The sequence below is a fragment of the Filicampus tigris genome, chromosome 22 (assembly GCF_054856515.1).
Source record: "Filicampus tigris isolate MCC_2025a chromosome 22, RoL_Ftig_1.0, whole genome shotgun sequence".
Classification (NCBI taxonomy): Eukaryota; Metazoa; Chordata; class Actinopteri; order Syngnathiformes; family Syngnathidae; genus Filicampus; species Filicampus tigris.
Genome location: NC_141238.1, coordinates 6,774,947 through 6,792,154, shown reverse-complemented (window position 1 = coordinate 6,792,154; position 17,208 = coordinate 6,774,947). Strand labels below are relative to the sequence as shown.

At 45.6% G+C, this 17,208-nt stretch overlaps 1 long non-coding RNA gene across 3 annotated transcripts in view; it reads left to right on the top strand.

Annotated features, from left to right (window-relative positions):
* Window positions 1-17,208, top strand: part of LOC147126728 (uncharacterized) — a 175,703-nt gene that overhangs the window by 136,945 nt on the left and 21,550 nt on the right. Inside the window, exon 7 of one of the 3 annotated variants that reach the window (XR_015084817.1) lies at window positions 11,761-11,903. The exons of the other annotated variants lie outside the window; for them this stretch is intronic. This is a non-coding gene — a long non-coding RNA (uncharacterized LOC147126728). The remainder of the gene's footprint in view (window positions 1-11,760; window positions 11,904-17,208) is intronic. 3 annotated transcript variants of the gene reach the window in all.

Below are 17,208 nucleotides of genomic sequence, written 5' to 3'. Positions count from 1 at the left end.
AGCGCATTGTGCGTCCGATTCGACAAGGAGAGAAGTGTCTTAAGTACACAAACCCGTAACTAGTTGCAACATTAGCTCCATTGGAACGGCAAGAAGGGTTTTGTTTACCGGTTGCCCGCGCCGGTGGTGCGCATTTGTTCCTCGCCATCAGAGTACGCCGAATGACGCTCAAAGCTGAGCCTCCATTAAGCTCAACACAATGGCTTCCCCCCCCCCCCTCAGAAAGTCTTACGTGATGGGAAAGTGTTTATGTTGCCACCGCTCAATGTCTCCGCACTATCTCTTGATTGAAGAATGGCTGCTTTGAATGGACCTTTAGTTTCATTTTTCACAACGGCGAAATCAATGCGCTCCGTTTTGCTCTCGCAGCGCCACGGGCTTCTTATGATCAAACGCCGCATCATGTTCTGCCACGTCTGGTTCTGACGCGCGACACACAGTGGCGCTTTTGTCCTCCGATGATGCCATTCATTTGCACTTTGTTAGGGCGTAATAAAGGATGCTATTTTTAAGTCATTCTCTCATTGTGGCATCTTTATTCTTTGTCCAGATGCATGTGATGCTTTTTGTTTTACGGACTTTAGTCCATCCCTTTGAAATCTGCTCGAAGCGGCCTGTTGAGATCCATTTGTAGAAATTAGCAACGAGAAAGAACAAAACACCCTTATCGGATGTGTGATAAAAATCTGTCCATTTTGTGGAGGCTGAGTTCGCAAACAACGCCTGCTCTAGGAGTTCGGTGTTTTCGTCACTGGTTGTCGTCGCAAGCCTTCCGCTTTGAGGAAACTTGCGTGAATTGTACCGTGTGTACGTCAAGCTGCAGTCAGGGACAGCTATGGGCACGGTGAGCAAAATTCAAGTCTGCCTGGACGATAGCTGAAACTAAATCGACAAAAAAAAATGTACAGTGACTTTTGAGACACCCTCGATGTGATTTCATCCCCGTTGACCTGAGGACCGTCAATGCATATTCTTGTGATTGGGGTTGTTAACCGTGGCCTGCATTATATTATTTCCATACGCAAGAGATGCAGATTATTAGCATAAATAGGAATTTAAATGCACACATTACAAGCCCAGCGATGCACTCACTCGGTGTTTGATTGTGTGACAATCTACCGGAAAGGTGAGTTGAGGCATTGCACTCTCGGGACGCTCGGCAATAACATCCCCGTATACTTAAGCGGGTGGACAATTGCGGTAGGTCACGCAGGTACAGCAAAGCGCGAGCTGCTGGGCCGATTCAAACCGCCTGTCACAACCAACCAATAAACTCGAGGGGGAGCACGGAAGGACAGTGTCGTATGCGTGCACACAACACACCATAACAGAATCAAAATGGAAATTAGTTTATGCGGGATGTACGCACACACGCGCGCAGATCGTGACCTCCAAGTGGCCATGTGAAAGAATCCGCCTGGGTAAAATGTGATTGGATTACAGTCGGGATACAATAGAGATATAGAGGAAGGTCTCGGCCTGGACGTTCACAAGCTATTGTGTTTGCCCTCAGATGACCCGGGTCAAAGGCGCTAATGGAGAGAGTCAGCAACGGTCATAGATTCCCTCAGATGAAAGGTAGTATAATGCACTGTATAGCATCGTGCTTGTAGAATACAGTAATAGGAGAAAAAAAAATGTTTTATTGGCGCACGGCAATTGCTACAATATATAATAGCTTTTATTCGACGCGGGCTAAAAAAATTGTAATAGTTGTAGAACTTGAGACATTGAATTTGATGGAATACTTGAATGTAACGAAAGCGTTGATGTTACAGAAAGCCATTGTTTTAGCCGTCCACGTCGATGTTAAAGCTTGAAGTCAGCTAATGTTCATCGTGTGATTTTTTGGCGTCTCGTCTTCCGGTCGTCCAAAGTGCAGTTCGAGAACTTTCTCGTCTTCTGCTGTCGTCGGACTGTAACGCTTTGTCGAGCAGCGAAATATACAGCCGGCAAGGCGGCAATGTTCATACATCTCTGTCGGTCCGCAAGTATGAAAATAAGCTAGCTGTGGATGAGAATTGCAATTAGCCTAGCTAGCTTTGGCTGCTCCGTTTGCCGCTAGTCTTGAAGAATCCACAACATCGTTACCAAGGGACTGCCGGCGACGAATGACTAAAGCAAAGCTCCATTTTCATCGCAAAATGTTACGTCCAATAAAGCCAGCGATTGTGATAATGAGAACTTTATTTGTATCACAACACACACCAAAATCCTGTCGTTTTTCGCAGTACAGATTTCGACCATACTATGGCGCATTTTTAAAGGGTTGCAAAATGTCAAAACAAATCAAGAAGAAGCAGACATTTCTCCATCCATCTACCCGTAAAGCTAATTCTAAAGTTTCTGCACTTTGACAATCGATATGCAAATTATCCCCATTGTGGGGCTAATAAAGGTCATCTTATCTTCTTTTAACTGCGTCGGCCTTCAATTGTGCCGAAAACGAAAAAGAACTGAGATGAGCCGGTCTTGGCGTTAATTAGAACAGTTGCCGCTGACGGTAGTTCCGGTGGCCGGGCTAGCTGCTACATGCTTTGCATTAATGTCTTCGCGTGGGCTCGCGTGTTGCTGTTTTTTGAATTGGGAAAAAAAAAGCACGTTAAAACTCATTGCATCTTGTTAGGAGTTCGGATAGAAAAGGCCTGATTGAATCTGGCTTTTAGTTGTAATTAAAGCAATGAAAATCCCTGCCCTGTTGAATATACTGTATGTGAAATGCTGACACGTTGAAAGTGGAAAACATCATTGCGTTTCAAGTGAAGCACTCCACACCCTCTTATAATTGGGGCTGTCGTGGTGTCCAGTCAAAGTCATTTAACAGTGACATTGTTGTTGTTCCACCTGTACCAAAAGGATTATGTATAGCCTAATACTGACCATTATAAAAGCTTGAATGCGAGCTTGTCTTCAAAATAGTGGTGTGGGCAAAAAGCACTATTCAACCCTTGCGATAATGCCACATTTATTCATTGATTGACCTAATTAGACTGACGCCGCATTCAATACGTGGTAATGTGAACAACAATATGAACGCCCCGGCGCATATTATATGAAATAAAGGCTTTTTGGAATATCGGACAGACAATGCGCCGTTGGGTCCAAAGGTGTCGCCATGCACCACAGCGCAGCGGAACAAATGTGCTCGACAATTGCACAATGCGCGACATTAGAGTATTATATTGTTTGTTCCATGGTCAAGGACGCGTATCGGTACCTTGACCCTTTTTTTCAACGCCGGCCAGTTGCTATTCAAACCGAGAGCTCCTTTTAAATGATGCCGCTACTTTTCTTTGCCAAGTCTAAATCAACCCGGTAATTAGAATTATATAAACAAGGACGAACGAGAGCGCTTTCTATACGGTTTTTGTGAGGCGGGAATGAGCGGCTGGCATTTCTAATGGATGGCAATAAGAACACCAGATATGCAGCTGCGAGACCTTGCGCGGACCTTGAAACAAACACGCAAACATGTGACAAACTCACTCGACAAAAATCAGACTCTGGTTACGGGCCCGTTTCGAAGGCTCTTCAACAAAAACGTGTCGGAAAATGTACCAGTTGGTTTATACATACAGTACAAATCGCTCCACTCAATTATTATTTTTTTTTTTTTGCATCTTTGTGTCATTAAGTGATGAATGAACTATGGCAACGGTAGAATTGGGTCAAATTATGGCTACGTTTACGGGCACGTTTATTAAATCTGATCGGAATAAAAATTCGTAATTTTCTGATCCAATCAAGATACTTCCAATCAAGATTTGATTCCGTATGAGAAAGGTAGTTTATGTCAGTTGATAGTCCGATCGGCGCACATGAAAACACTTATTCCGAAATTTCGTAACAAACGTCTTGAACAGAAACAGAGTGAGCGAAAAGACACGGCGGGCGCAAGACTGAACTGGTACGTTTGCAGCTCCGTTAGGAAGTGTTAACCCCACCTAACAGCGCCAACGGGAAAGATATGCGAAATAACGCTTAAAGTAGAAATGGACTTTAAGCGTCCTTCTTCCACGACTAAAATACTTAAAGAAATTTTGATCAGGTAAACTTAGCCTATGATTACATCATATCTGGTGGTCCACTGTATTTTTGGGGACATTTTGACAAATGGAAATTTTCCTAACGGACTTTTCAATGGCGCCAGCTCATCCCTGAAAAAATGTGTGGGCGCCCTTTTTCTGAAAATGTCTGTCGGATTGATTGTCCGATTGTGACGTCACAAGCAGGCTAATTTACATAATACCTCCCCCATGTTTACAGATGAACCTATAACGGTGTTGTATCTTCTAACCGGCACATAATTGATTGCCCGATGATCCACCTGGAAAGTCAGGTGACTTTCCGCACGAGTGACTCCATGTCAGTGCATTTTTTTTGTTTATGTTTATGGTAAATAATCCCTGATTTGTAATATTTATTCCGTACCGAGCGCGAGAAGTCTGCTTTTCTTCCCTTCCTCGACAGTTTTGCCATTAACGCCGCCTGGCCAATTAGTGTCTTCTCACCAGCCCACTTACACACACACACGGTGACACCCCAGGGCCCTGCACAACCCAAACAGCATAATTAGACATCCCCTAAACAAAGCACACACTCTGTAATTACTCTGTAATGTTACATAGCACAGGGGACTAAACAAAGGCCATTTTCTCCCGGATCAATCAAGGCGCACACAAGTGCGCCCGCGTGCCGTACACCCACTTGTGTGTTGCGCGCGTATGGCCGCGTACATTTCTATCGATTGCACCGAATTCCCAAATGGCCGTCATGTGTCTTCTGCGATGAGCGGCTGCATCATCCGCGCGGGCGGAACGTCAATGTCGCCGCTTGCCTTTGACCCCGAACTGGATGGCGCGTCCGAAAAAAGGCGGCGCAACCCTCCATTTTCCTTTCCGACCCCCCCCCCCCCCCCCCCCCCCCGCACGCAAGCAAATGCAATTCCCTGGTTCTGTCTCGTGGCGTCTTCGTCCCAGAATGGAACATGACTAATTCCTCCCGACGGTGCGACAGCGTAAACACGATTCTTGACAGAAATATCCCCAAAACTCCAACCGACACCCCCCCCCCACGATCTGACCTCCTCATTGCAAGATGTGACCCCCCCCCACCACCCCCGCCCCCCCTCCGCCACTTTCCCTGCCTCCCAGTCAGTGCGGATGTTTCTCGAAGTCCGGAGGCACTAAATTAAATCTCTGTTCAAGTAGTGTGAAATCACATTAGATCTTAATCAGGAGCCATTGTGCTTGCCTTGTTGGGTTTATTTATTTTATGATGGGTGTTAATTTTTTGTTGTGTTCAGTGTATCTGTAACGACTTTTGGAATGGATTTTCACCACGCAAATGAAAACAGTTTATCTGGGCTGAACGATTTTGAAAAATAATCTAATTGTGATGTGTTTTGTTTTTTTTTTTCCTCGATATTGCAATTTAATATGCGATCATTTATTCAAGGTCCTCTTCCCAAAGTTTTTTTTTTTTTTTTTTTTAACAAACGCAAGCGATGAATAAATCCGTTTTACAATACAATTTCAGATGTATTATACGTGAATGTTTTAGTCTAATAGGTTAATCTTATGCTCAAATAAAGGTGAATGAACCGTGAATTCATGCGAACTGCCATAGACAGGCTAACAAACGCATCAGTGTTCCGGCGTAATAACCCTTTAAGAAACAGGTATTTGAACACTAACTGTGGAGCTACACAGGCAGACACATAATGTAATGCTCATGGGCATATATTATTTATCCTCTCCCAAGAATAACAATGTAAAGAAAATGTTGTCTAGTCCATAATTTTCCAATCACTGGCTCTAAACATGCAATTGTATTATTTTTCCTTTTTTTCCTTTTCACACTTTTACTGTACATATGGACGGGGAAAATGGCGGCAAATAATGGAGGCATTGTTTACACACAAGTAAACATGCTCTGCATTTGCTCTGGTGACATCACTTATTCACTAAAAAGTCTTAGACCTTCACCTTGGAGTCTTGTCATTATGATAATGGTCACACGGCTTGAGAAAAACAACATCTGCACATACAGGATGCCTTATGTGACCATAGTAGCTTTCCGATGTTCAAGTAATGAGGGAAAGGGGGGAAAAAAACCACCGTTTTGAATGCTAGTTTATGGAAAACATGGCCATGTAATGTGGTCCATGCCGTGCATGGTGAGAAGAATTTATTTGTGTCAATAAGAAGGCCACAAACACCTCACGCACTCCAGATCCCGTTAGCCATGCCTCACTCACATCCAGACGATGCGACCCGCTGTCAATTTTCATCGTTCTCGCCGCCCAATGCGGTCCGGGGCTGAAGAACCGCAAGCAGACAAAAGGACACACACACACACGCACGCACACACACACACGCAGGCAAAAAGTGAAATTATTGATTTGGTGTCAGCGTCAATTAGAGGGAAGAAAGCAGAGGAGCAGCACAGTGAGAGGTAGAGACTGAAAAGGGCTGAAAGAGAGCTGGTGGTTCAAAGCTAATGGAAAGGGAACAACAAGTCGACAAAAGAAGAGAAAATCGCATTTGAATGACGGCATAACGTGAATATGTCTGTGATATTCACCTCTCCGCGGCCTTCACCATCACTCTCGTGGCTTTTTAAAATTTTTTTTTTATTAACTCATTCACCGCCAGACATTTTCAGACTCTAACGTTTGAAAAAAATTGCAAAAAATAACTATTTTAAAAAATCCCGGACTGTGAAAAGACAAGTAAATCCGTCAATGGCAGTGAATGAGTTAAAAGGAGGAAACAAGTCGGATTTCGTGCAATAACAACTCGATTATGTCGTTAGCGCAAGCAAAGAAAACGCTGTTTTCCTCCTCGCATTAACTTCGTCACAAGTCAATGACATTACGAACATAATTGCGACGGCGGCGCTTATCGCCTTGCGCAAACGGGTAACCCCGCAAGTTCACCGAGGTCTTCATCTCCGACCCAGCTTTCCTTGAACAAGGATCAGGCGGTTTGACGGAAGCAAAAAAAAAAAAAAAATCAGCGTCTCCGCGTATTTGAATGCAGACGATATTCCGCTCGCTGGCAGCCAAGCCTTTCATGCATGCGTTATAAAAGCTCTACCTGAGCAAAATTGTGAGTGACAGATATTGAGGAAGGGAGGCGCTCTATTGATCGGCCCCTCAACAGTCCGCTAGCGCCGGGAAGGGGAGTATGGATGAGTAAGTAACCTGCGATGAAGTGACACGACATCTCCGCGCAGTCGGTAAAGACTGGAAGGACGTGTCGTCAAATGACAGTGGTAAAACATAAAAAAAAAATATTTTTTTTAAAAATCCTGGATAAAAGCCCGAGCACATGTTGGAAAGCGGGTGGAGGGCAGGGTGAGGATATTGTTATTTTTCACATGGAGGACATGATGTGTCACACATTGCAATTACGACACACACGCAGCCGCGCGCGCGGGCGCGGGCGCGCTAAGACAAACACACACGCCGCGTGTCAGCGCGCATTACCGCTCGCTTTGTGCGGCCGCCGCGTCCGGACAATGACAGGCAGGCGGGAGCCGCGGCATAATGAGAGCGAGCAGGGGCCTTGGCGCACACACCGACGCCGACTCGCGCGCGAGCGCAGAGGGCAGTCGGCTTCGCTCCGTCCCCTCGCCTCTCAATTACCCAGCAGGCTTTTAGTGCCACTCCGCTCCACTACAGCAAATTACCCAGGGCCCTGTCTCACTTAGAGACCTGTGACTGTCTGTGTGTTGGAGTGTGTTGGTGGTGGGTGCTTGACAGAGAGCAAGCGGGAGAGCCGCCGCGTGTGGCGCTAAAGTGAGCGGCTTTGAAACAGCGGCTGGAGCCCATCGGGAGTACATGAAAAGCTAATAAAAGTGTTTGAATGCAACCGCCATTAGGCTAATACCGTTCGGCAAGCGCGAGACGCGCGCCGACGCGCAGTCGTGAGTCGGTGGGGTCAGCAGTGGTGTGTGCTTCTCAATGAAATGTGAACGCATATAGCGAGATTGGTCGCAAGTGCCGGGTTAAATGGGATGAAGGGATTATGCGCAATGCGGTGGGAATAAGTAGCATTTTACAGATGAGCAACAAATGCTGACCCGGAAACCAGGTCTTGAAGATAAAAATTATTCCCATACAGTGACGGGATTAGCAAATTTGAAACAGTAATAGATGACGAGGTGAATACGGTTGAGTATAAGGCAGTACGAGTTCAACCGGTTAATTGAGCGACGTTTAAAGCTTGAAGTCGACAAATCACAAATGAGGTTTTTGCCATCTCATCTTCATTTTCTCTGTTTGCGACCCAGAAACCAGGTCTTGAAACTAAAAAATATTCCCGTATACTGACGGGTTTAGCAAATTTGAAACAGTAATAGATGACGAGGTTAATACGGTTGTGTATAAGGCAGTACGAGTTCAACCGATTAATTGAGCGACGTTTAAAGCTTGAAGCCGACTAATCACAAATGACGTTTTTTTGCCATCTCATCATTGTTTTCTTTGTTTTCCATGCCAGTCTTCCAAAATATTTCTTTACGCGAAACCAGTCCACTGTATTGCCATCAATCAATCGAGTTCGACTCGACTTTGGTCGTAATATACTCGCGTACAAAAAATGCGACTTGGATCCAGTTATGAACCACCTTGTTTTCATGCCTACCGTATTATTTGTGTTAGTTATCTTTTATTCTCATCTTCCCTGCTTAGAATTAAAAAAATTTGGTTACGCCACTTCCATTGTACATCCTTTGTTGTATTTTCATACCTGAGCAACTGTGATGTCATTTTCAGTCGACGGAGAGAGGCAAAATGGCCGCGTCATGAACTTTAGGGGGGGGGGGGGGGGGGGGGGGGGGGGGGGGGGGGGTTGACTAAAACTGACTAAAAGTACTGATTCATCGATGGTTTGAGCCGCTAGCGGACATGGGCTCGCGCTGAGCATCACTCCCGAGCCATGCACACAGTCGTCATGGCAATGACGGCCGCACTCGACGCTGACTCTGCAGCCAAGTGGGGGGGGGAGGGGCGAAGACTAGACTGCCCCCACAAAACGGGCCGAGATTGATGATGATGATGTATGGTCTTTACGTTTTCTCGCGAAAACACGTCCCTACTGGATAAGGAGGTTAGTATGCCGACGTATGTCACCTGCCTTGTCCACACATGTAGTATGTAATATGAGAGTGATAATTAACAGGCACCTCTGGCCTGGCGCTGCGGTGACAAGAGCGAGCGAGAGGCCAACGCAGAGGCTGGAGGAGAGCGAGAGGATCAAAGCGGGGCTCTGTGGCCAGGGGGGGCGGGGTGGCGGGGGGGGGGGGGGGCACCCCCTCTGCGCCCAGATGAAACGTGGCGGCTGCAAACTTTAAAGACTTCCTGCCATTAGCGCGGACCTCGTCCGCTTACAACCCAGCCCCGGAACACTCGCAAACACACAAGCGCGGCCTCCAAAAAGTAAGGGGCAGGAGACACCTCCACCTGGGCCGCATTACGCCGACGGAGAGGAAGGGTCTTTACTGTCCTTGAACTCACAAACGCACACACCTGACAGAGCCCCGGGAGCGAGCCGACCGTCTCTCCGGGCAGTCGGAGCACGGAGGAAGCTCGCCACAGGCTAACAAGGGAGGATCAAAAGAGAACATTACCATGCTTCCCCTCTTCATCTCACTCCCTCTTCCTCACAAGCAATAAGAGGCCTGCCGGCTGCCTGTCCTCGTGCTTGTTAAGCAGTGACAATAGGACGTGCCCTGAGCCAAGGAAATGAATTATTTACCCCCGCTTCCACTTGTACTCTTGAAGAAAAAAAAAAAAAAAAAGTAGGGGGGGAAAAAAAAAAAAAAAAAAAAACATTTTCTTGTTTTGCCATTGAACTCACGGCTCTTTTATTACACACACTCGCCTTGTTCCATTCTGCGGCCTTAGATGCTAAACGCTCGGAATAATTCGGTTGCCGGCTGTCGGCGGGGATATTCGTCCTCGCCCCGGAGTACAGACTTGCGGAGGTGGCAAAAGTACTCGCACTGTTTCTGTCCTTAAGTACAAAAAAGACTCTGGCAAAGAAGTACAAGTTCTGATTTAGTTCATGTACTTAACGAAAAAAGTTTGACAACTAAGTGACTCTGTAAACTGCAGGAGTATTCGTCAGTTTTTTTTCCCAAAGAGGATAAAGAATATATGCCTGTGAGTATACTCCAACATTGACGCTAGTTTGTGTAACCCGTCTATGTTGTTTTGAATTGTGTGTTAGCGTTAAGTTAGCGTACTCCCGTACTGTAAATCGTGTTTTGGTTCAAACCGACTGTTGTACACCGCTAGGTATTGTAACCGGCAGGGATCATCGAGGGCAAAACACATTGAAATAGTGCACCTCCTAATGAAATCTGATTAGAACCAGACAATTAAATCCTCCACGAGACTTCGTATCCCCTAACCCCGGGGGGTGCGGCCCCGGCTTTTCTCCTGCTTCTGCCGCCCTCGCCCGGGAGCTGACAGGAGCTGACACGACGTACACGCAACTCCTTAGCACAATTCAATGTGCCCTTGGTGAAGTGGCCCGCCGTAATTATTTCACCCCTCGTTCCCCAATCACGCCTTTCCCCTCATCAGGATTCCCCGTCGCGCTCGTTCCTCCCGTCTCGTCTTGCTGCTCCTCCTCATTGTCTGCTTATCATTCGCTCCCCTCGCCGCTCTTAGTCGCCGTAATGAGTAGCTTTGAAACAAGTGTAGGGGTGGGGGGGTGGGGGGAGTAATGGTCACCTTGATAATGATGACGGGTGAGCCGGTCTCGCCTGGGTTCACCTCGTTCCCGTCTGAATGTCAATGCGAGGGGAAGTTTTTCCAATTTCTTCTATCAATACTTGGGGGGTGCTGGCACAGGGCGACACTGCGGGCCTTGTGTGGGCCCCAGACAATCCATCTCGACTGGTGGGGCGTTGGGTTGTGTTTCAGGCAAAGGGGGGGGGGTAGGGAGGGGCGGGGGGGGACATGAAAGCGCCTTCATTAGCCGAGCCCAAAGACTCATATATTTCTCACAGGGTATAAAAGGCCATTGTAAAAACGCCCTCTGTTCCCTTTCAAACATAAAACGTGTCAGACGGCACAAAAGGATTCCAGTCGTCACAGAGAGCAAGGATCATTATTGAACAAGCCGGCGAGCGGCAAGAGAAGGAGGAAAAAACAAGCGGGGGTGGCAACGAGAGGAGATCACGATTAGCACCAGCTTTGGTTAAAAACGGACATTTTATCTTGTCTTCCTGAGATCGCCGGCTACGTTTACATGGGTAAGATTTCTTTAATCCGATCAGAGTTCCGATTAAAATTATGATCGGATGCGCTGCTTTCACGGACGGTAAGAATATTTCGTTTGAGGGTCACACGTTTGGTCGGGACGAATTATTTTGACATGCGCAGACGACCGGAAGCCGCCGCGACTCCCGTGTCAGAAAAACATCGCTCCGTCCATTCCTACTCTAAACGTTAGCGTTATTTCGCGTATTTTTCGCAGGCATGCGGGGCCAAGACGGTTTCTCCCGAAATTTCGAAAATTGCAAAACGATGCAAACCAGCGGTTGAAAACACCCTGGACGTGCAGAGGAAATACAGCCACATCAATATTTTCAGGGTTTCAGCTTCAGGGCAGCACAAATTTCTGTCTGTCTTCCAGTGTATACAAAACCGGAGTTAAGGGAGCATCTGCCGCTGAAAGTTCCTCTCCAGAGTCCTTGGGAAGATAATAGCCGTGCAACTCGTCTTTTCTATCAACCTCACAGGCCTTGCGCGCTTTTGTGGCAGCCTCGACCAAACAGAGTCCCCACAATGTAGCCGGCTCTCCGGATTTCAATGCTGCGCCTACTGCCGCCCGAACGTGGTGAATGTGACCCTGCGCATGACTGGCAAAGGACCTCAATTACTGGTAGGTTGCCGCAGTCAAAGGTGTCTCCATTTCACTCGAAGCAAACGGCCATTGTTCGGGTTGCAAATCGCCGCGCTCATATGGGATGCCGTCCCTTATGAGACGTAACCGCGATTCAGGAAGGAGGATATCAGTGCGGAGACTCCTCACAAAAGCGGCTGATTGAGATTGACCCCTGCTGTATGCCGCACAACGGACAATGCTGTATCCCTTACAATGGCTCTTTATGCACGGAGATACAAAAAGCAATGAACTCCTGATCCGAACTTTTATACATCTTGGAATTATTTTCAGCTTTTAAGGCAAAAAAGTCTGCAGCCATGACCGGAACTGATGCAGCGGCAAACATTATAGCGGAGTGGAAATGCGTAAAGGTGAAATGATAACGGAGGTATGTAAGGGATGAGGTGTTGCAAGCCACAGATTTGGATTGTTGAGATTTAAACGGCAAATGTGTCCTGATGGCTTTCTGGTGTCTGGACAGTTTTACAGTGTCTGGTCGAAATAGTTCGGCCAGAAAAGTTGCAGGACTGGAATCTCAAACCCAAGAGCGACATCGCCCGAGAGCGGCCGTAGATTGTCGAGAATGTCTCGGTGGAAGACTCAGACCTTGCCAAGTCCAAAAAAGCAAGACCGTCAGTCCAAAATCATCCATCCATCGATACCGCTTATCCTCACAAGGGTGTGCTGGAGCCTATCCCAGCTGTCTTCGGGCAGTAGGCGGGGGACACCCTGAATTGGTTGCCAGCCAATCGCAGGGCACACAGAGACAAACAAACATACCTAGGGGCAATTTAGAGTGCTCAATTAACCTACTAAGCATGTTTTTGGAATGCGGGAGGAAACCGGAGTGCCCGGAGAAAACCCACGCAGGCACGGGGAGAACATGCAAACTCCACACAGGGAGGCCGGGGCCGGGATCGAACCCACGACCTCTGAACTGTGAGGCGGACGTGCTAACCAGTCGTCCACCGTGCCGTCCAGTCCAAAGTCATGTTGATCATATTTTTCAAAGTGAGGGGCATGTGAGATTCATTTTATTGATTAATGTGAGTAATTCAACATTTTATCGACGATAAAACGTTTTTGTCATCGGGCTCCAGAGACAGAAAGAGTCCTAAATGACTTTCCACCAGCATTGTTTCTCGACTGGTGCATACTTAATGCGGAATCAGCAAAGCTCCTTTTTTTTTTTAAGGAGGTCACAGTCTTTTATCAGGTTCCCTGCAAGATCAGGTGTAGCCCTATCGTTCACTGCATATAGTTGTACGTACATCGCTGACCTATTTATGTGCTTGAAAGACAACACTGAGAAGTGGAGGCTCGTGTAATGAGAACCAGTTGGTTGTACTAGGATGGATCAAGTTGTCCAACGTGGCTTAAAAGACTCATGACATTATTAAGCCACCGTGAGCAAGCGCGGTGATTCGTTCGGGAGAACAGGACTCCCATGTGCTCGGCGTAAAGGAGGCGGAGGGCGAACGGGCGACTGTCTCGGAAGACGTGTTCGCGACAGCAAAGCCAGCGTTGACCTGCATAGTATTAGTTTGACAGCGGGATTACTTGCTACTTACAGGGGGGCGGGGTTGGAGGTCAAGCCCCCCAAAAGGGGGGACATGAGTGGACACAATTAAGGGAGAACTCTCGGTCTCTCTTGTATGCGTCACGACATGTGGAATTTGACTAACAGCTGCTTCATGTGACACAATCTGGGAACAAACACATGCTGAGAAGTCGGTAACGCTCTCATCATGTACGGCGCAGCTTTGGAGGATGTTGCTCGCTGACAAGATTTGAACGATTCTCTCTCCTCCAAAACAAAATTGTAGCTTGTAGTTGAGATGAATAAATCAGAATTGAAGTTCTCAGCCACAAGGTATTGGTGTCATATATGATGCATGCGGCCGCCCTAGTTATGTGTTATTGGCCCACTCTTGAATAACCGCAGAATATGGGATGCCAGACAATGTGGAAATTGATTTCAATCAGCTAATAAATTTGATTCCGCAGCTAACTAACCACTGAACTATACAGCGTTTCAAAGTTCCGCACTATATATATATATATATATATATATGTGCTGTCAAGTGACTACATTTTTTTAACTAATTAATCGCAAAATTTTCCATAACTGATCACGATTGATCGCATTTTTCAACTGCAATTTTTTACAAAGCTTGGAACCGATATTTACTTGAGTAATATATATATATATATATATATATATATATATATATATATATTTCTTTTTTTTTTTTTTTTACGTGTTTGTGTTCCCATAGCATTTTTCGGGGAAATGTGATCATGTTCCCGGAAGGAATTTGTATCATTTCAAACAAAACAAAAAAAAATCTCCACTTATAAATAGTAGAAAACTGAAATTTCTTCAACATTGGGTCCCCAGAATAAATTAATAGCATTTCTAAAAAAAACTACTGTCGATTTAGATTTTCATAGAAGTCAGTTCCCAAAAGAAATAAACAGTACTTCACAAAATAATGAAATAAAATCAAATAAATGAACGCACTGTCATTAGTCGAAACATTTCGAAGTTTTGGGGGTACTTGAAAGACGTTTTTTTTTTTTTTTAAATCAATGAATGTACTAACCACCTAACTTCCTGACAACTTGAATATGTTTTCAAATGTTTTGACAATTTTTGTTCAAGAACACCAAAAAACACCAAATATGATATTATTCAAAGACTTTCTCCATCATATTTGATGTCTCTCTAATCAGACATCCAATCAAAAGCATGCCACACGTACGATTTCAATCAAAGGGTACAAAGCGAACAATGGCCGCATTTAGCGAGGGGCAACAAGGCGCGCAGGAGATCAGAGTGACCTAAGGGTGCACAAGCGGACATCTTGTTGTCCTTCGCACTTTGATATTCAAATGCGGCCAGACAATGACGGGCTGAATCTTCAACGTTCCGGCCCTCTTTCAAGTGCTCGATAGAATTTTACATAAAAGTGTGAAGCGAATAGCACTTTTAGCACCTCGACACGATGCGCTCATAAAGTGCAGTATGAGCTCGTGCAAGTATTGAAAATTGACCGAGATAAAAGAAAATGTGGCGACTTATAATTAGAATGTTTTTCAGAAACAATGTAAAAATGCTGTGGCAAGAAAATAATACATGGCGGGTGTTCTTGTACTAGCTTCTTAGCGATAATTAATGGTGGCAAACTTCAAACATTGAATTGTTGCTGTTTGCCCTGAGGGCATGTGATGATGGTATGGACGTGATGGAGAAACATGCTGTGTCATATCTCACACAAGAGGCTTGACCAAACAAAATTGCACTGCAATTGCCCTGTGGTTGTTTTTTAGCATTATAACCTACCACGCGCAAGTTATATTGTACAAGGCTACGTTTGTCTTATTAATGTATGCAACAGCCCGGAAAACGATGCTTCAAGTTGAGTTAGTGATGGGAAGTACAAATATTGTATTAAGTCCTTTTTTTTTTTTTAAAGAATTTGGACAAAATGTCAAAATGAGCTATCATGTATTTATTGGACATTAGCGCCATATTGTTCTACTTATGAAGTATTTTCTTTTTCAGCACGACTGTCAGTTTAGATTAAGCTACTTGGAAAATGTAGTGCGCTAAGCTACAAGTTATTCTACATTTGACACGTGAAGCTAACCACCAGAGAAATGTAGCAAGCTAACTTGGGATAAAATGACAAAAGTAGCTAAGCTACATCATCAAGCCACACAGGAATTGTTTTTGTCCTTTATTCAAAAATGTAGTAGTTAGATTAGAAATTAATGATATGTCGTGTAGTTAAAAAATTCTTACGTTATCATGATCTTGTTTTGACATACGGTTAACGTGATGGCCAGGCTAACGTGTGCTAGCTAACTTGACTCATTAGCAAACGTGCATATATTTAACTGCAGTAGGACTGCAATTATCGAATATTTTTATTAGCCGATTAACCAAGTGATGGGATGAAAATGTATTTTGCTTTTGTCGACTTTGTTTTTATTAGAATTAGTTTTTGCGTGTTTTGTCATGTTATCACTGTGCCCCCTTTTTCATGTCTACTTTTACTCAAGTAATGTTTTCCACAATTACTAACTTCTGTAAGATACTTTAAAGGATCACTTTCACTTTGCACAGATACTTGTATTAAAATACAGCGCCGTGGGTACTTTTCCCGCCTCTGTCAACTTAGTTGAGACCATTTCAAGTGCAGTTTATGTTTAGTCATTCCAAGTCAATCTCAAAGTCGAGCGACACAATTTATGGCGATGTCAAATCTGTGCCACTTCTGTCACTTGGCTGAAGGAGATGTCTGCAGGTATAGGCAGATTCCATCTTTGTCATGACTACAGAAGCTTATCGGGTCTTTGCAGGGGGGTCCGCAAACACCTGTTGCCAAAAAAAAAGGTGCCCGATAAGACACCGAAGTGAAGAGCGCAACGTTAAAGGGAGACGTTGGCATGAGTCGATTTGGTTGGATGCCGTTATTGCGACTTGTTCAAACGCACGCTAACCACGTTGAGTTTATGGGAGGATTGCAAAGTGGAAAGCACATGTGCGCAGAGGGAGGTTCATTGCGATAATTACCAAGCGCTCCCAGTTGCATCCGCCTGGCGCGAGCTGGTGGCGAGCCAGCCGACAACATGTAGCGAAAAACAACAGTCACTGTGCTGGCACCGCCGTGTTTTTTTTTTTTTGTTTTTTTTTTTTCTCTTTCCGACGACTCTTTTCTCTCACGGGCTCCATCTGTGCCACTTCTCCCTGCCTTCATCTTCGGCATCTTTCTCACATTTCTTGTTTGTTCCACTCCTTCGTAAAAGTCGCCCTTTTTTTTTTTTTTTTTCTTCTTCTTCTTCTCTTTCCTCCCCTCCCACGGCTGTTCCCACTCCTCTCGCCGAGGACATGTGCTCAGGGGCGAGGTAGCAGGGTGACAGAAGCCGGACCCTTTGGTGTCGCCGGTTCCTTATCTCGCTTATGAGGGTGCCGTCGTGCTTGTGTGTGTGTGTGTGAGCGGGCCGCTGTTCTCGAGGGCAAAGTGAGGTGCGAGAGGATGATGCACTTGATATACTGTGAAGAGAGGAGGAAGAAGTGTGTGAGTGTGTGTGTGTGTGTGTGTGTGTGTGAGAGAGAGAGAGACAGAAAGGGGGGGGGGGGGGCGGCAGGCCATTGCCGAGCAGTTTGTGCTGACGACGCCTCCTGCTGGACCTTCTTCAGCCGCTAAATAGACGTGTTCAAAATACCCCAGTTCTAACCCAGACAAATTAGCAAAGCAAAATTAAATCAGAGCCAAATTCACCACTGTAACAT